A 21,372-nucleotide genomic window follows, 5' to 3' on the forward strand; every position below is an offset into this window, starting at 1 on the left:
AGGTCAGGGTCTTCCACCGGACAAATCCCTCCTTCCTGCCAAAGGTTGTTTCAGAGTCAAATATCAGATGTTTATCGTGTTGCCCTGCTGCAGTCATCACACTTGGGTTATCTTGTCGGTCGGCCTGAATTCCAAAGTCTTGGTCCGGCGTCGGTTGCTGTCGCTTCTTCCCTGGCGTCAGTATATAATGCATCTGACGCCATTTCCTTCAGTCTTTCTTGCCGCGTGGTGCCCGAAGCAGAAGCAGTTCGCAAGTGCCGGTCGGCCGACTCCTGAGATTTTCGAAGTCGAATTTCAGATCCGAAGTCTTCAATAAAGCTAAGTACCCCATTTGGGAAACTTTTCTTGCCTCAGACCGATGTCAGAAAAAGTTAACAATTGTAATTCTTGTGGGAAGCAAATACCTCATAAGGATTTTCATTCTTATTGTATACCTTGCCTAGGCCCAGACCATGACGTCTCTGGTTGTCGCTTTTGTGCTAGTTTCAATAAGCGTACTATAAAAAGACGCTTTGATTTCGCACGACACTACTTCGGTAAAAAATTTAACTACACAATGCAACCGACTACCGGCGTGCAAAGCATAAGGATAAGGACAGGCAGCCTAGACCCAAGCCAGACTCCGAGGCCTCGGCTGGGCCGTTCTCCGGTTCACCGGTTTTTAGTGAGGCTCCTACGCAGCCCCTGGCTACCGCAGAATTGGAATCCGAGACTGCTTCGGAACCTTTGGCGGAGAGTGCTAGGCCGCCGCAGCCATTTTCTTTAGCCCCTTCCACATTGCAGAAAGAGATGTCGGTGCTGCAGAAACACCTTCATTTTCTGAAGGTGTCTTCAGACCGACGACGCTCACTATAAAAACACATCCTAAGCTTAAGACTCCTATTAAACCTAAAAAGACTGCACTTCAGTCTCCAGTTCAAGGCCCCATGCCTAAGAAACAGATGCTTAAAATGGCTGAAGATTTGATCTCTTTAATCAGGGGTTCGCAACCCCCCCCCCCCCGACAAAAGGAAGATTATTCCTCCTCTGATCAAGTGTCTTATTTCCTCAGGCTCCTCTGAGGACCATGATTACTCCTTTCCCTCTTATGAAGATTCTGATGCTGAGGATTCCATTCCCTCAGCTTCTCCCCCTGAAGACTACTCCTTTGGGGAAACTTTACACACTATGAGGGAACATTTTCACTGGGAAGATCAGGACTACTGTGACTCAAAGAAAAAGCTCAGAGAGTTTATTTTACTCCCCCAGCACAGACCTCTTGCTTTCCCCCAGTTTTAGACATTGTGGATGATGTTTACTTAGAATCTAGTCTAAATCCAGATTCTCTGCCTCCTGCTCCAGCCAAACCAGACAGATATTATAGAGTGCCTGACTCCCACAAATTCCTTTATAAAAGCCCTGTTGCTGATCCAGAGACTATCTCCCAGGGTCACAAAGGGGCTAAGGCTTCTATGGCAAAAAATCCTGTACCCTCTGAAGGGGACTCCAGAGCACTAGACAGGTGGGGAAAAAAGGTTTACACCTCAGCCACTCTAGCTATGAGAGCACTAAATTGTCAATTTCACATGCTAAAATACCAGCAATTTCTAATGTCTCAAATAAGACAAAAAATGAGCACACTCCCTCAACAGTCTGAATTGAAAGAAATGCAGGATCTGTTGCATGCAGCTGAACAGGTGGGCAAACATACTTTACAGTGTCGATTTGATTCTTTGGAGGCTTCCTGTAGAGCAGCTGTTACTGGGTCTGTTATACGTAGGCATGCTTGGTTAAAGGAACAAACTCTGCCTGATCATGTTAAAGCAAAGCTGCTAGACGCTCCCTTACAGCAGGATGTCCTATTTGGAGTTAAAGCAGAAGAAGTCTTAAAGAAAATGGAGGATAAGGCAAAATCTATGCAGACGGTCAAAGATTTTCTACAGGTTCAGAGCAGAAATTGGCCAACAAAAAAGTGGTCCTTTCCAGCTACTGACAGACCACAGAGGGGTAAATACAGACGCCCAAGAGGCAGAGGACAACCACAAACCCACTACAAACCTTGACAGTGGGGCACTGCAAAACTGAAGGGAGGAGAAGACAGGCCCCAAACTACTAGAAGGCAAACTCAATAACTTAAACCTCATATGGCCAAGCAAGACTCTCTTGGCAGATCCCTTGGGAGGAAAATTAGCACAACTGGCACATCGTCACAAAGGACAAATGGGTCCTAGACATAATTTCACAAGGATACAGATTCCATTTCCACACCTTGCCAATGAAAAGAGGAATGCCAAACCTGCCACAAAATCAATGGGCAGAGGCACAAAAACAAATTACAGCTCTCATGGACATGAGAGCCATTCAACTGGTACCTACACAGGAGCAAGGCCAAGGATTTTACTCAAGACTCTTTCTAGTCCCCAGAAAGGACAATGCCTGGAGACCAATTCTGGACCTTTCAGTTCTAAACACCTTTTTACAAGTACCCAAATTCAAGATGCTAACACTACAGCAGCTTCTTCCCATGTTGGGCAAGAAAGCATGGCTAGTAACTTTGGACCTCAAGGAGGCATACCTGCATGTCCCTATCAGACAAAATTGCAGAAGATACCTCCGTTTCATTGCAGGTTCAACCCATTACCAATTCTCTGCACTGCCCTTTGGCTTATCCACTGCGCCCAGGGTTTTCACAAAATGCCTGGCACCAGTAATTGCGTACTGCAGACAAAGAGGAATTCAAATATACCCATACCTGGATGACTGCCTCATCCAAGCAGAAAGCAAGGACTTCCTCTTACAACGTCTGGCTTTTGTAAAACATCTTCTAAGTTGCCTAGGGTACACAGTAAACGAAAAGAAATCAAAACTAGTACCCTCACAAAATATGATATTCCTGGGTGCCAGCTTGAATACAACGGCCCAGAAGGCTTATCTGACGCCAGACAAACGACTACAACTGACTCAATATTTCAAAACAATGGCTACAAAGACCCAACTCCCTGCAAGAAAAATTCTGCAGGCCTTGGGCTTCATGGCATCTTGCATACTACTAATACCATTTGCAAAGCTGCATATGAGGAAATTACAGTGGTACCTAAAAAGCGTATGGTCTCAACACAGCCACAGCTTGGACACAATGATATCTCTCATTCCCTGCCTTCAACAAGAGTTTCTGTGGTGGTCACAGGCATGTCACCTCAACAAGGGTCAGCCTTTCACCTTGCCCCCAGCCAGGCAAACTATGACAACAGATGCATCGGACTATGCCTGGGGGGCACACATGGCAGGACAGTGCGTTCAAGGCATATGGACTGCAGATCAAAGGAATCTGCACATCAATCAAAAAGAGATGCTAGCTGTACAGAATGCTCTGACAGCCTTCAGAACCTCTTACATCCAGGACAGCTTACAATAAGGACGGACAACACCACAGTAATGTGGTACATAAACAAACAAGGGGGTACACACTCCTACCCTCTATGCAGGCAAGCAATGACCTTGTGGAACACAGCACTGGCTTACCAAGTTCAGCTACAAGCTCAATTCCTGCCAGGAAAAAAGAACACATTGGCAGACGACCTCAGCAGAAACATCATGGATCCCCACGAATGGAAACTGGATCCACAAGTATTTGCAATGATAACTCAAAAATGGGGCCATCCAGACATAGACCTGTTTGCCAGCCCCCAAAACTATCAGCTAAAAAAAAAAAAATTTGTACAAGGACACTTCACCATCAAGCTTGGAAAGTGGACACACTCATTCAGTTGGAAAAACATGACAGTATATGCCTTTCCTCCATTGTCCCTTCTCTCAAAGGTGCTTCTGAAAGTCAGAAAGGAGAGACCACGAATGATACTGATAGCCCCAGACTGGCCACGCCAGCACTGGTACCCACTATTAAGGAATATGGCCCAGGGCCCACCTTGGATTTTACCACAAATTGCCCATTTGCTCACACAGCAATACAGTCAGATTCTACACAGCCAGCTCAAAACCTTAAATTTGGCGGCATGGCAAATCACCTAAGCATCCAGCCAGCTCCTCTCCCTCAAGCAGTTATGGATGTTATTCTGGAAGCTAGGAGGCCCAGCACCAGGAAGGCCTTCTCGGACAAATGGAAAAGGTTTTGCGCCTGGAACCAAGCTAAAGGCCAAAATACCCTTCAGCCTCACATGCCTCAGATTCTACAGTATTTAACTGAGATGTTGCACAAAGGACTTTCTTTTTCATCCATTAAAATCCACGCCTCAGCTATTTCAGCCCACTACAACACAGATCCACCCTTATTTTCACATCCACTTCTGAGGCAGTTCCTCAGAGGGGCAAAAAACATTAGGCCCCCCCAGGAGAGCACCTACACCAACCTGGGACTTCAACTTTGTTCTGGAAAAACTTACGCTACCTCCCTTTGAACCAGCTTTCTCTGCTGATCTAAAGTTTATATCATGGAAGACTGACCTGCTGCTAGCAATAACTTCAGCCAGAAGAGTCTCAGAGCTTTAGGCACTAATGGCAGTGGAACCTTTCCTCATTTTCCATCAAGACAGAGTTTCTCTACGAACTAATCTTTCCTTCATGCCTAAGGTGGTTTCCAGTGTGGCTTTAAATCAAACCATCCACTTACCCACCTTCTTTCCAAATCCACAGAACAAAGGAGAAAGACTCCTGCATTCCTTGGACATTCACAGGCAACTTCGTTACTACTTGGATAAAACTAAGGTTTTCAGAAAATCTGACCAGCTCTTTGTATCCTATGCTGCAGCTTCACAAGGGAAGGCTATATCAAAACAGACCATTTCCAAATGGATAGGACATTGCATTCGTTTTTGCTATACCCATCATGGAAAACCAGTTCCTGCTACCATAAGGCCCCACTCTACCAGGGCAGCAGCTACATCTGCAGCCTTCCTCAGGGGGGTGCCAACCAAGGATATTTTGGAAGCTGCAACTTGGAGTTCAGTACACACCTTCACCAAACACTACCACTTACCACTTTACTCTAAGACTAAAGCTGGCTTCGCCACTGCAGTTCTGCAGGACCTTCTAGCCTCCTCTAACCCTCTTTGACTCCTCCTCCCATCCTTAGCTTTGGGATTCTACCCAAGTGTGATGACTGCAGCAGGGTAACACGATGAACATAGTACAGTTTTGTACCTACCATAAATGTAGATGTTCGAGTGTTCACCCTGCTGCAGTCCAGGTTACCCTCCCTCCATCCCCTCTGACCTAACTAACTAAATCTTTACAATACCTTTCTGATGTATTTGCTTATAGCTGGAGGGATGTTGTGTTTGTGCTAAATTTCTTAGATTGGTACTAATTACTGACCACCTTTTTGGGGGCACCTGACATCTGGGGAAAGAAAAACTGAAGAAAATGGCGTTGGATGCATTATATATACCCCTGGCGCACTGACGTCAGGGAAGAAGCGACAGCAACTGACGCCGGACCAAGACTTTGGAATTCAGGCCGACTGCGGGACTGCCTGACGGCAAGATAACCCAAGTGTGATGACTGCAGCAGGGTGAACACTCGAACATCTACATTTATGGTAGGTACAAAACTGTACTTTAGACCTTACATCTCCCAGTCTTTTTTCCCAATTTTTCTAATAAAGGGGAATACTGTCTACATTTACTAGACGTACACAAGCAATTATATGTTTCTACATTCACAGAACAAAGGATATTAGAAAATCCGACCAACTATTTATTGCTTTTTCTTCAGTCTCTTTAGGCAGTCCAGTGTCTAAAGTTACACTGGCGAAATGGTTTAAGGACTGTATCACCTTTGTTTACAACCAAAAGTGACTCCACCCACCAGGACCTGTAAAAGTACATTCAACGAGACTATAGCAGCATCTGCAATTTTTCATGCCAGAACTTCTTTAGATGATATTTGTGCAGTGGTAACATAGGTGTCTCCTCATACTTTTATTATACATTACAAACTGGACCAGGTCTCTAGGGGGCGTGCAACATTCGGCTCGATGGTGCTCAGGAATATTCTTCCATGAGACCTCCCAAGATTCAGGTAGCTAGGGAATCTGTCCCACTGTCAAGGATTATGTGAAGACTGACAACATCAGATAAAGAAGTTATGTCTTACCATAATGTTCCGTCTGTGTTGTCAGTCTTCACTAATCTTTGACATTCCCTCCCTCTTTCTCACGGCCTTTAGAACTCTTGGTGGATCGAATATTCCCAAACACCGATTTCATAACAGGGACACATATATGGTATCTTATCTATTGTTTCTTGTCTGTCACTATAGTTTGCAAACTCGATCTGAGGTAATTTGGTGAGGAGCATTGTGGGTAGGGCTTAGCTCAAGAGTTTTTGGAAGGGGCGAGCAGGAATAACGTCAGAGTCTGTTCCAAGGTTTGGAACCGAGCCCACAGTCAAGGATTAGTGAAGATCGACAACACAGATGGAACATTATGGTAAGACGCAACTTTTTTTTTTTTTTTTTTGAGAAACTTGTATTTCAGTTTTGATATTGCAACTCTGCATATATGATGAAGATGCTGTTTGAATCTGTCAGCCAGAACATATGTTGTATTTATATATTTATACTGTATACTAAACAGAGCAATCTGTTGATAACGTACCTGTGTTTGAAGTTTTAGGCAACCTTACCTGGAAAGTAAATCATAGTCCCCCAATACAGAGACACTTGGAATTGTATACATCCATGCAGGTTTGAAGGTGACTCTGCCATCCGTGAATTTCCTGTCTGATGTGCTTTATGGGTCTGCCTTAACCCTCTTACTAGAGCTGTTTGAACATTTCAGGATAGTCTGTTCTTTTGGTTAAAACTGGCCCCTTGTCTGCTTGAGTACTCCCTTAACAGGCTGTATCATTATGATGCACAGCTGAAGGGTGCTTTATTCTATAACCTAATCATTGCTGCTTGTTGTTTTCATGTATACTGTAATGCCTTCCCCTGATGAATGCTAACTTTCACATCTATGTCCTTATAAAGGCCAAACATTCACCTGCAGTCTATAGCACTGCCTTTCATGCAGCTACTTCTCCAATAAGAGCAAAGGGTGCCGCAGGCCACAATCTCTCCATCCCTCTATGATGACCAAGCTGGTTGACCAGCAGCAGTGCCTGGACTGTTTACAAGCTTAGCTGCTTCTGTTGTCCATGGTAAGGCATTGTCTCGAATGCTACCTGTGGTGAAAAATTGCCACTGAGTTTTAACCGCATTGTAGCAAACAACTAAAAACAGGCAACCATCTGCATAATCTCTCTTTCGGCTTTTCCCGGTTAGGGGTCACCACAGCGGAACTCTGGTCCGCTAATGATTGGCAGTGGATTTTTACATGCCGAGTTGCCAGCTCTGACGCACAACCTTCAACGAAGGTACGCCCATTCACGCATGTCTCCACACAGAAGACACTCTAGCTGAGAATCGAACCGAACAGCGTCTTACTGTGGGGCGACAACGCTACCGCAGCCATCTAATATAATAAATCAAAAAAAGTTGGCATTAGTATCTTTGCACATAATATAATAAATAAAAAAAGTTGGCATTAGTATCTTTGCACATTTAAATTTAGCTGAATAAACACTTTCCTTGCTTGGGTCAGTCTTTGCTTTGCTTGGTGTAAATTGCTGTGATTAGCACTGAAAAGGTGCTGCTGCCTCAGTATTTTCACAACTTGGCTGCATCTTACTTGTCCCACAATTTAATTGTGTCTGTTTTAACATGTGACAGAAGAGTGGCACAGTAAGTAACACTGTCACCTCACAGAAGGAGATTCTTCAATTTAGTTTGCCACTAGGGTACCTTCTATATGGAATCGGAATGTTCTCCCTGTGATCATGGGGGTATTCTCTAGGAGTTCCAGTTTCTGCCCACATCCTAAAGCCATGTGGTAGTTGGATTGATCTCTAAATTGTAAGTGTATATGAGGCACATAAATGATGTGGATGAAAGACCTGCAATTCGTTTTTGCTCCCTATTTGCCTAGTAACCTCTGTAGAAGCCAGTGGCTGTTCATGGGGTACTGTAGGTGTTTAGTATAACAAAACAGCACTGGATAATGACTTTAACATACTGCATTATGTATTGGTTAGAGAAGTGATACAAATGTCACAGTAATGCTGCAGACTTCGAATGGAAAACCCAGTATTTTAGTGCAATTAGGAAAATTTGTGTATGTTGGTGTAGTTCAGATGTTGCTGATTGACAAATAAGGTGGTGCAAACTTTAAATTATGTTTTTTTTTTTTTATTTTTTAGAAAGGGAAGAAGGAAAAGAAATCAAAGAAGAAGAAGAAAGAAAAGAAATCTAAAAAGGAATGCTCAGGACCTGTACAGATTTCTAAGGTAAATTAAAGCTTTATGAAGAAACTGAAGATTTGCCAATGCAGAAATGACTGTAGGCTTTCTAAAACTTAACAACTATAAATCCATCTGCATCTGCTCCATTTACATCCCACCCGGAGACAATACCAAAACTCTGGAAGACATCCTCTCTTGGTTTAACTCAAACATCAAATATGAAACCTACATTCTTGGTGATGTAAATATTAACTGGACCTCCTTCCTCATAGATACCCCATCTCACTCTATCAACCTCTACAATTTCACCCAACTAATAGACCTCCCTACTAGGCCAAACAAAGATGGTTCCTCCGGTACCATCTTAGATTGGATATTAGCAACACATCCCAACCGTATCTCGAAAGCTGGTGTAATACCAGACCCCCTAGGTGACCAATTACCAGCCTTCACTGACCGCCTATCCTCACACACAGAAAAACAACACATTTTCAAACAATCCCGTAACCTATCTTCCTTCAACCCCGTAATCTTCTCTGAATGCCTCAAGGTTTCTAATTGGTCCCCACTGAAAATCCTTTCACTAGATAACGCCGTCACATATTTTAACCAAACCTTCCTTACCTTACTTGATAAAGTAGCCCTTTTACAAACCAAACATATCAAAACAAATTCCTGCCCCTGGCTATTCCAAGAAACTAAATTGATAATCACTCAGAGAAACAAAAAGTGGAACCTGTACCAAAAACAGAAAAACCCCACCGCCCTCCAAGAATATAAACATCTTCGTAACCTGGCCAAAAAATCAATAACAAAAGATCGCAAAAACTACTACAGCAGTCTGCAATACAAACACTCAAACAATCCAAAGAAATTCTGGACATCCATCTCTTCAATACTCAACCCTGGTAATACTTCCAACCCCTGCCCCAATCCCAACCTCTCAAGTCTTGAAACGGCCACTAACTTCAACACATTTTTCATTGATTGTATAGCTAAATTATCCTCCACTTTCCCCAATCCATCCATCAATACTAACCCCTCACCCTGCACCCCAAACCCTCTCTCACCCCCCTCCTCCACCGCTATTCTCACTTAAACCTGTCTCCACCAATACTATAAAAAGACTACTGCAAAAGCTAAAATCATGCCGCAATGCCCCTGACAACCTTCCAGCAAATTTTCTTCAAATATCAGCCGAATCTATAGCCTATCTTATATCCATCCTCATTAATAGATCCATTCAGGAATCCTATGTACCAACCATCTGGCGTTATGCATACATAATTCCTCTCCACAAAGGTGGTAAGAACACAGACACTATCAACTTCAGACCCATAGCTATACTCTCTCCTCTCTCTAAAATTCTAGAGAAAGTCATCCACTCCCAGCTCATGCCCTACCTAATCCAGCACAAACTCCTCTCTCCCACCCAGCACGGCTTCCGCCCAGGCCACAGCACCATGACAGCCCTCATTTCCTTCCTCGAAACAGTCAGCCTAGCACGTGAGAGCGGCAAATACATATCTTCTCTTTTTCTTGACCTCTCAAAGGCATTCAACACTATTTCCTATTCCCTCCTCCTGTCCCAGCTCTCACACTTGCATCAATCTCCCTTAACCCTAGACTGGTTCTCCAGCTACCTTTCCACGCGCCAGCAAGCTGTACAGTGGAAAGAGTCAACCTCCCCTTTCTTACCTACACCCACAGGAGTTCCCCAAGGATCAGTACTTGGCCCTCTGCTTTTCAACTTATTCATTAACAACTTTCACCTCTCCATCGCTGAAGCCTCAGTCATCCAATATGCAGATGACTCCACTATCATCTGCTCAGCCTCCTGCCCCTCCAAACTTCTACTTAATACCCAAACAGCCTTCTCCAAAATTGAATCATGGATGCAATCGCATCACTTGGCCCTAAATGCCAACAAAACAAAGCTAATGATATTTACTCCCACTAAAACTTCCCAGTTCCACAAAGTCCAATTTTCCATCAAAAGCCACAATAACACCCCTCTTGAAATCGTTCCTAGTACCAAACTACTTGGCATTACCATCGATGAAAACCTAAAATTCGACTCCCACATCCTCTCAGCAATCAAAAAAACCCACCAGAAAATCGGCCTCCTCTACAGACACAACTACTACCTTACTCCATCTTCCCGTCCTACCCTTGCATCTACCTTCCTTCTCCCCTCTCTGTTGTAAGGTGCTCCCCTATTCTCCAACCTACAACTCGGACTCCATGCTAAACTTGAGGCCTGTTGCAACAAAATCTGCAAATTTGCAACCAGTTCTAAGAACTCTTCCCATCACTGTCATACCCTACACACCCTAAACTGGCTAGAACTCCACAACCACCTAAAGTACCTACAACTTACAACAGCCCACAAACTCATCTTTAAACCAGCAGAATGCCCCTGTCTTGCTAAATCTCTAATACCCTACACACCTACCCGTACCCTGAGATCCACAGGCCAAAACCTCCTGCATGTACACAAACCCATCCACCCAACTGGTAAACTACTACTATCCCACACTATAGCCAAACTATGGAACAATCTCCCCACACCACTACGTAATATACCTAACCACAACAGTTTCATATCCATGCTTCTCTCCCATCTCTCCTCCAAATGGGAATGTCCTTTACATGCTCCCACCTAAAACTCCCACACTACTAACTCCACACCTAAATCATCATTTTTTTGCCTACTTTAACTTAATTCAGAGATCTTGCTCAGAACACCTTTTCATAAATCTTTTGCATGCATGCCTCTGGCCTACCTTACTCATATTCTCAAACTTTCATTGTTTGTTTTTCTTATCCATTGTACCCATAATATTGTTTTCCTCTGTAATATTGTTAATTTGTCTCTATTCGTATGTATTTGTATGCCTGTTTGGGGCTTTTCCCTTCAGGTCTCCACTGAAAAAGGGTAATTCTTACTCAGCTGGACCAACCCGGTTAACAAATGCAAATAAATAAATAAATTAATTAATTATTCTGCTGAGAATTACGGGTGTTTTTAGAAAACAAAACTTTTTTGTCAGCCTAGTCACAGATGTGGCATTATTAGAAGTAAAAATATGTGACATAACTTAAGTACTAGCAACATGACTTTTGGAAGAGGTTGGGTGTGGGATACTGACCCTGAGATTTTGATGATTTCCAAGGCTTTTTCTGAAGAGCTTGGCATAGGTGCTGCTTCAGTCATCAAGAAAATAATTACAGAGAGCAAAGTGTGAACATGTAAGGTAATACTGGTGGGGATGAAGGGGAACTTGTGCTTAACAAAAGTAAAAATTGAGCTATCTAAGTGGCGTTTATATTTATTTACTGCATTGCCTCACCTTACACAATGCTACATTCTCAATTTAGCAGAGGAAAGACTTGCATTCTGAAAGAATTCTGGTCTGTGTGAGGTGGGTGTTAGGGTACACTGTTCTATGAAGTTTGCACAGTAAGAGGGACTTGAAGCACAGGAAGCTGGCTAGGTGTTCTTCGTGTTTCACTGTTGCAGTCATCACACTTGAGTTATCTGCCTGCAGGTAGCCCTCAGTCGGCCTGAATACCAGAGTCTTGGGATTTCTGCGTCAGATGCTGTAAGGTCGTCAGGGGTATAAAACATGCAGCCGATGCACCAGCTTTTCTTGCCGCGCGGATGCCCGAAGCAAAAGCAGTTCGCAAGTGCCAGCCGGCCACTACCTGAAATTTTTGTTTTTCGAGTTTCAAACCTGAAGTCTTTTAAAGCTAAGTACCCCATTGGGGATCCATTTTTCCTGCTCTAACCAATGTCAGAAAAAGTTAATTGTCTTGTCTGTGGAAAGCAAATACCTCACAGAGATTTTCATTCTTACTGCATCACCTGTTTAGGCCCAGACCACAACGTCCCTTGCCGTCGGTTTTGTGCTTTGTTCAACGTCCAAATTGTTTGTCGTCGGACAATTTTTGTCTCTAAATTCTTTCGCTCTCATTCTCCATATTCCGAAATGGCTTCGATAAGCCATCCAACTACCTATCTTCCGAAAAAACGCAAGGATAAAGACAGAGACAGACTGCATAGGTCCAAAACTGCCTATGACGCATCTGTTAAGCTAGTCGCCAGTCCGCTGGTACTCGGTGAGGCGCTTTCACAGCTCCTGTTAACCTGCTTCTACAGATTCACAGGCCTCTACTGAGACCCATTCGGAGTCCGGTATGCCGCAAAATGCTTCTTCGACTGTGGAACCTGCAAATGTCTCTACCTTGGATGGGGCCGGAGCAGCTGTGCAGGCACTGGCTTCTGAGGATGTATTCAGACCTTCCAATGTTCGTATTAAACCGACTACTTCGATAATGACTAAAACGACTGAATTTCTCAGACCCAGAGTTCGCACTATGCCTAGGAAACTGACGAGCAAAGTGCTTTCTCAAGTTCCCATGTCACAGAAACAAATGCTTAGAATGGCTGAAGACCTTATTACTTTAATAGGGGAAGCCAACCTTCTCCCTCTAAAAAATAAAGAATCGATTTTCCTTCTGATTCTACAGACCATGAGTCAGATGATTCTGACACCTGTGATTACCATGACATACCCTTATCTACCTATGAGGATTCAGATGCAGGGGATTCCATTCCCTCTGCCCCCACCCCCCAGAGGACTTTTCTTTCAGTGAAACCTTGCATACCCTAAGAGAATTTCTGCTGGGAATGCCAGGACTACCCACAGTCCAGAAAGAGACTCAGGGAATTTTTAGACTTGCCTCAGCATAGGTCTCTAGCTATACCCCCTGTCCTGGATATTGTAGATGATGTCTTCATGGAATCCAGTCTTACCCCTGATACTTTATCACCAGCTCCTAGAAAGCCTGACCGGTACTACAGAGTAACTGACTCTCACAAATTTCTCTCTAAAAACCCCACTGCGGATCCAGAGACCATTTCCCAGGGACCTAAAGGTATTAAGGCTACTACAGCCAAAAATCCTACCCCTTCGGACAGGGATTCTAGGGCTCTAGACAGATGGGGTAAAAAGGTATATACCTCTGCAGCTCTTGCCATCAGGGCTTTAAATTGCCAGTTTCACATGTTGAAGTACCAGCAGCATGTTATGGAACTAATTAAACAAAAAATGTTGTTGATTCCTGATTGTGCAGAAAATAAAGACTTGCAAGAGTTAATGCATTCTGCAAACCAAGTTGGTAAACATACTTTGCAGTGTGGTTTTGATGCCTTAGAAGCATCTGGCAGGCCTGCTGTCACTGGGTCTGTTCTGAGAAGGCATGCTTGGCTGAAGGAACAAATCTTGCCAGACCATGTCAAAGCAAAATTACTAGATGCTCCATTAAACCAATAATGTTTGTTTGGCTCAAAAGCAGAAGAAGTTCTTAAAAAGATGGAGGAAAAAGCTAAATATATGCAAACTGTTAAAAATTCCTTACAGGTACAGCCACCTAAATTCAGTAGGCATTGGCCTTCCAAAAACTGGTCCTTTCCAGTCCCTCCCAGACCTTCTCAGCCCAAACCCAGGGGCAGCAGATGACAAAGACTACAGTCTTAGGGTATGCACAGATCTAAACAATGGAGTGCTCCCTCCTCAAAAACAGGGAGTGGTGAGCCACCCCCTTATGGAAAAAGTTCACAATGACTTGTCCTTCATCCTTCCCAGCCATGCCCAAGTACTTACACCCCTAGGAGGAAAACTCGCCCTGCTTGCAAAAAACTGGGAGTATATTACCCAGGACAGCTGGGTCTTGACCATTGTATACCCGGGATACAGATTCTACCTCCACTCACTGCCAAACCTAAGCGGATTGCCAGACCTTCCTCCAAACCAGTGGGCAGAGGCCCAAAAGCAAGTACTTTCTCTTCTCAGTATCAGGGCTAGTCAGCCTTTTCCAACAGAGCAAAGGGGACAGGGTTTCCACTCCAGACTGTTCCTCGTGCCCAGAAAAGAGAACTCTTGGCACCCTATCCTGGATCTGTCAACTCTCAACACCTTCCTGCTGGTACCAAAATTCGAAATGCTTACACTCCAGCAGCTGCTTCCTGTGCTATCCAAGGACTCCTGGATAGTCAACCTAGACTTAAAAGAAGCTTACCTACACATCCCCATAAGGGAATCTTGCAGGAAATACCTACATTTCAGGGCAGGCTGTATGCACTATCAGTTCTCTGCACTTCCCTTTGGCTTATCTACTGTGCCCAGGGTATTCACAAAGTGCCTGGCTCCAGCCATTGCATACTGCAGGCAGAGAAATATTCAAATTTACCCATACTTGGATGATTGCCTGATTCAGGCGGACAGTCAGGAATTGCTGCTTCAGCACCTGACGTTTTGTAAAGAGACTCCTAACTTCTCTGGGCTATGCCATCAACGAAAAGAAATCACATCTGGCACCCAGCTAAAAGATTGTATTCCTGGGAGCAAGCTTGAACACAACTTCCCAGATGGCATTCCTCACTCCAGAAAAGCAGGTTTATTTGACAAATTACTTCAAACTACTGGCCACCCACACCCAGCTATCTGCAAGAAAAATACTGCAAGCCCTAGGGTTCATGGCCTCATGCATTCTACTAATTCCATATGCAAGACTGCATATGAGGAAACTTTAGTGGTACTTAAAAAGTCTCTGGTGTCAACATTCCCAGGACCTGGAAACAGTGATTCCCATCATTCCTTGCCTAAGGGCAAAGTTCCTTTGGTGGGCAGAGGCTTGCAACCACAACAAGGGACTCCCTTTCACTCAACCCCCCCCCCCCCGCCCAAACCCTGATAACAGTCGCATCAGAGTATGTATGGGGGGGTTCACATGGCAGGCAAAATTCACCTGCATATCAATCAAAAAGAAATGTTGGCTGTACAGAATGCACTGACAGCCTTCAAATACCTTATCCTGCCAGGACAACTCTTGATAAAGACAGACACCACCAGAGTTATGTGGTACATAAGCAGGAGGGGACTCATTCCTACCCACTCTATAGGTTAGCCATGGCTCTCTGGAACACAGCCTTGAGCAATCAAGTGTACCTGCAAGCTCAATTCCTGCCAAGCAATCAAAATTCACTGGCAGACTACTTAGGCAGAAATCTAATGAACCCACATGAGTGGAAACTGGAACCAAACTCATTCAAACTTCTAATACACAGGTGGGGGACACCAGAGGTGGACCTGTTTGCTTCCCCCCAAAATCATCAACTGAGCAAATTTTGCAACAGAAATCCCCACAGCCAAGCATGGAAAGTGAATGCCCTGTCCTTTACATGGGAACCCCTCTCAATCTGTGCCTTTCCCCCTCTGCCCCTCCTTTCAAAAGTACTACTCAAGATCAAACAGGACAGGCCAAGGACAATCCTTATTGCACCAGACTGGCCACGCAAGCACTGGTACCCACTCCTACGCAGTCTGACAGCAGTGCCACCCTGACACCTACATCAGACCCCCTCTCTGCTGTTCCAGCAGGAGGGACAGATTTTGCATCCTCAGCTGCAGACCTTGAACCTGGCAAGCCTGGCTTATTCCCTGAATACATCACCAGCAACCCTCAGCAAACAGGTGCTGGATGTTATCCTTAAGGCCAGGAGGCCTAGTATTAGGAAATCCTATTCAGAAAAGTGGAAAAGATACTGTTCTTGGAGCCAGTCTCAAGGAAAGGACACAGCCGTGCCAACCTTACCTCAAATCCTAGATTATCTAGCAGAGCTGCTCCACAAAGGCCTATCCTTCTCATCAGTCAAGTTTCATGCCTCTGCCATCTCAGCTCATTACAATACTGAGCCCACCCCTCTTCTTTCACCCTCTGATCAAACAGTTCCTGAGAGGAGCTAACAATTTAAGACCGCCAAGGAGAGCTCCCACTCCTGCCTGGGACCCTAACTTTGTACTAGAGAAGCTCATGGTCCCCCCTTTTGAGCCTGCTGCTACAGCAGAGTTAAAATTCCACTCTTGGAAAACAGCCTTACTTCTAGCCATCACTTCAGCAAGAAGAGTGTCTGAGTTACAGGCTCTTATCGCTGTGGGAACCCTTCATTATCTTCCATGCGGACAGGGTTTCCCTTGGGACTTAACCCATCATTTATGCCCAAGGTGGTATCCAGTGTGGCTTTAAACCAATTAATCCATTTACCAACCTTTTTTCCTAATCCTCAGAATAAAGGGGAAAGGATCCTGCACTCCTTGGACGTGCACAGACAGCTCAGATTCTACCTTGACAGGACTAAACCTTTCAGAAAATCTGACCAGAAAATCTGACCAGCTGCTAGTCAGATTTGCTACAGGGGCAGAGGGCAAGGCCATTTCAAAGCAAACTATTTCTGAATGGATAGCACGCTGCATCCATTTCTGCTACAAATGCCATGGAAAATCTACCCCAGAGGGGATCAGACCTCATTCCACTAGGGCTACCTCAACCTCTACAGCATTTCTCAGGGGAGTCCCTACCAGGGACAACCTGGAAGCTGCAACCTGGAGTTCTGTACACACCTTTACCAACCATTACCACTTACCTATCTTTTCTATATCCAGAGCTGGATTTGCCACAGCAGTCTTACAAGGCCTGCTAGCTAGCCCTAATACTTCCTGACTGCCTCCACCCTTCCTCAGCTTTGGGAATCAGCCCGTGTGTGATGACTGCAACAGTGAAACACGAAGAACATAGTACAGTTGTGTACACACAAATGTAGATGTTTGAGTGTATTCACTGTTGCAGTCTTGGTTACCCTCCCTCCAGCCCCCTGTCTTTTCTATACTTTCTACCTATCCTCTTTTTTGGCCATATCTTACGGAAATGTTATTTACTTTTTACTGGAGGTGTTCCACTATGCGATTGTGGACTGACTAGCTTGGTCTGCAAAGCTATGGAAAGAATCATCATGGACCTCATAAATAAAGATATTGGGGACCTACAAACACTGGATCCTACCCAGTTCGGCTTTGTTAAGGGCAGATCATGCCTCTTAAACCTGGTTGATTTCTTTGAAACAGTCACCAAGGCCATCGACGAGGGGAAGGTGGTCCACACAGCCTACCTGGACCTCGCAAAAGCCTTTGATACAATACCCCACTCGGGCATTATAGATAAGCTCACCAGCTTAAATATAAACCCCTATGTCACTAGATGGATTGCAAACTGGCTCAAGGACAGAACCCACATGGTTAGAATTGCTGGAGCCATGTCAGACTCCAAACCAGTTACAAGTGGTGTCCCACAAGGCTCAGTCCTGGGACCTCTCTTGTTCGGTATATATTTCTCGGAGGTACAGGCCAACATGGAAGGACTGTGGCTGACCAAGTTCGCAGATGACTGCAAACTGGGTGCCATAATCGACTCTCCAGCCGACACAAGCATCCTCCAAAAGGGCCTCATAGAAACAGACAACTGGTGCCAGAGCCATGGCCTCAAGCTAAATGCCAAAAAGTGTATAGTCATCCCCTTTGGCAAAAACAAAGTGCCCACAAATTACCACATAGGTGGAAATCCATTAAGTACAGAAGAAGTAATTAGGGACCTGGGGACCCAAGTTGATAGTAATCTCTCATTTGACAACCACATGGCCAAAGTGGTTAGAAAAACATTTTATATAGCCCACCTAATCATGAAGGGATTCACATCTAGATCAGGGGAGGTCATCGTGCTTCTTTTCTCATCCATCATCAGGCCTATAATTGAGTACAATGCCCCTTTTGGGATGTACCTTACCAGACACCTGCAGCAACTGGAAAGACCCCAAAAGTACCTCACCAAGAGGATCAAAGGGCTCAAACAGATGCCATATGCTGCCCGGTTAAAGAAACTCCAGCTCTACTCAGTGGCATACCACCTGTTCAGAGGCGATCTGTAACTGACGTATAAAGCCATGTCCAACCCGGAATTAATCGACATGCTGCACCTCAGAAAATCCAAATCCCATCGAGCTACGCGCTCGAGAGACTTGAACCTCAGCACTGAAATAAATAGGACATGCTGGAGGGACAGATTCATAACCCAGAGGCTCCCTTCACTCTGGAATAAAATCCCAGTCCAGGTTAGGCAGAGTCCCTCATTGACTCTCTTCAAGAGGAATCTTGATGAGTGGATGGGAGATCGTAGGTTTACCCCGGGTATCACTTCTGTGTCACTGTTAGACAGAGGCACAGTATACTAACCTCGAAAAAGGGCATAGCAAAATAAATTTAAAATGGGTGGCGAAAGCCAAACGCATTCTGGCTAGGCTTATAAATGCCCTAGGGCAGATAGCCTAGTATGAACCTATGAACCTATGTTTCCTATTTTGGGGGCTCCTGACATCTGGGGCAATAAAAACTGATGTAATGGCATCGGCTGCATGTTTTATACCCCTGACGACCAGACGTGATGGAAGAGGTGACAGCATCCAACGCAGAAATCCCAAGACTCTGGTATTCGGGCCAACTGAGGGCTACCTGCAGGCAGATAACTCAAGTGTGATGACTGCAGCAGTGAATACACTCGAACATCTACATTTATGGTAAGTGTACACAACTGTACTTTTTCCTTATCTTTTTTATTGCTTTTAGTCAAATGAATAGCTAAAGCGGAAAAATAAAATGAGTTGGAAAGTGAAAAGAGGAATGAGAGGTACAGTGAGTCTTTCAGCTTTACAAATTAAAAAAGGGATGTAGATAACATGTTATGTTGTGTTACCATTAACTGGACAGCAAGAATCTCAGAAGCTGACTGTTCTTAGCTGTGATGATATTCCCCAGTGTTGTGACAGCTAAGTATAAATAAATATTTCTGTATATTTAGTTTAGTCTTTAGTTTCTTTTAAACACCTTTATTAAAGTATCACTCAAAGACATAAGCACACGTACTTAATTGAAAAGAAAAATCATGTTAACATTTTTACCATTTACACACGCATTTTACTTTTTCTTGTTTTCTTTCTTTATTTATGGCAACCATTTTTCAGTCCATTACATAAATCACTGTTTCTGCCTTCCTGCCTTCTCTTAAACCTCATTTCCTCCTTCTCCTGAACATTATTTTGCATGTATTGCTCCCACAACTTTATTTCTATGTAATTTGCTCCTTCCCTTTTCTAAAGGTCTCTTCCAGTTCTTTTATCTATTTTACAATATTCAGTACTTGAAATAACAGTTGCTGTATCCAATTTGTAGTTTTTTTGGCATCCTAAAGAATTAAACTTGATAAGACCTTACTATGTTTAGTCAATTCAGATCCTGTGTCTCAGCTCAAAAGAATCATTTCTTGAGATGACTTTACATTCACTGCTGCAGTATGCTTAACAGATGGGATTCCCTGCCATGGAAGCCCAAACGTCTGGCCAGTCTACCAAAGACTACTTGTTGCTTTTAAAAAGTAAGTCGAACCTCACTAAAACACTCCTTGCATAGCATAGGGCATAAAGGTGATGTTCAGGCCTACCATAATCAGAACTTCTTTGCCACCAGTCTGAACGTATCTTTTTACTGTCGGTCTGTTTACCTGCGTCTGTTTTCTGCCAATTGAACATATTTTCGTTCGGTGACTACCTACGCCGGTTTACTAACTTCTGTTGCAGTTGCAGATAAGTGCCCCATTGGGGGGGTTGTTTTTCTTACTTTTTTTGTGCTCCTTAGGGTTAATGTCATCCAGGCAGGGTAAATGCCAGTGTGAGAGGCAGATTCCCATTAAAGACCACCACGATGTGTCTCTTTTTGTCTAGGAGCTTCTCGTGGTCGTACGTCTTGTTCTGTTTGTCAGGCGTTTGTTCCGAAAATCCTTCACAATAGACAGTATCTCAAGAACCAGCATGTTAAGCTTCTCGCTAAAGATACAGCGGAAGGACTCTCCCGCCCCGAATGTCAGCCGTTAGGGAAGAAGAAGGTGAAAAAGATATGACCGGAATCTTCCGCTGTCCAGCCTCTCCCAGGTGTTTCTCCTGAGGTTGTTACAAACCCAGAGGCTCACCCGACTGTGTTGTCGGATTTCTCAGCCATGACCGTATCAGAGGCCGGTGAGGGTCCAGCTGGCAGCATGTCCAAAGAGGCTTTGCAGGCATCCGTCTCTGGGGAACCATGGCTGATTTTTTCCAAGTGGAGTTCCTCAGTTTTTGGTTGGGGAAGAAGCTCTTACTGTGGTTCTCTACTGCTGTCCTGGGTCTGAGTCTTCTCAGCTTTCTGGAGGGGGCATTCCCTTAAAGAAGAAACAAAAAAATTAAACCCATTTCTTCTGCTTCTAGGGATCCACAAAGTGAGTGGCAGGCCTTCACACATGGGCTATTTCCTGCTTTAATGTCCTTAAAGCCACCTCAAGGGGTTTTGTTTCCTGCTCCTCCTTTGTCCTCTACTCCCCTTAAAAGGCTTAGAGAACAGGATTCTTCTGAGGACAAGTCTGATTCGGATAATACACCTCTGACTTATTCTACTCACATTCCTTCTCCTTTAGACTGTGGGACTGAGGAGGAGGAATCTATTAATCCAGATGTACCTTTTGAGGAAATTTCCTTTGGGGGCACACTCTCTAGGATTGTCTTTTTTTAAGTGGGATTGTGCTCAGGTCTCTGAATTCCATAAGAGGTACTAACTTCCCTAAACCTGCAGTTCTTCCTCCTGTTTTGGCTGCTTTGCAGGATGCTTTTTCCAATGGCTCTCATGTGCCTGATTATCTGACCCCTACTCCCTTGAAGCCTGACAGGTTTTATTGGGTACATGAGGATTTTTCTTTCCTATATAAATGTCCTGCTGCTGATCCCTCTGTCGTGTCTGTAGCCTTTGATATGCCTCAATTGCTTCCTTTGCCCGAGTTTTGCCTTCTGACAAGTATAGCATAACTATGTAAAGGTTGGGTAAGAAGGTTTACACTTCTGCTACCCTAGCTTTTAGGGCTATGAATTATCAGACCTGCATGTCTAGATATGTGTTGGCTCTTCTTTCTCAGGCCTGACAACTTATTTCTGATTTTCCAGACTCTGAAGATAAAACTTCTGTTCTTTCCTTGCTAGGGATGTCCTCTCAAGTCATTCGTCATTCTATTAAATGTAGTTATGACGCAGCAGATGTGTCTTTTACGGCTGCTGTTTTTGGTATAGTGATGAGGAGGTATTCTTGGCTTAGACTTCAACCTCTACTTTATGATATTAAAGCTAAGTTGA

Source organism: Protopterus annectens, chromosome 1.part2, assembly GCF_019279795.1.
Source record: "Protopterus annectens isolate FY-2018-M chromosome 1.part2, PAN1.0, whole genome shotgun sequence".
NCBI lineage: Eukaryota > Metazoa > Chordata > Ceratodontiformes > Protopteridae > Protopterus > Protopterus annectens.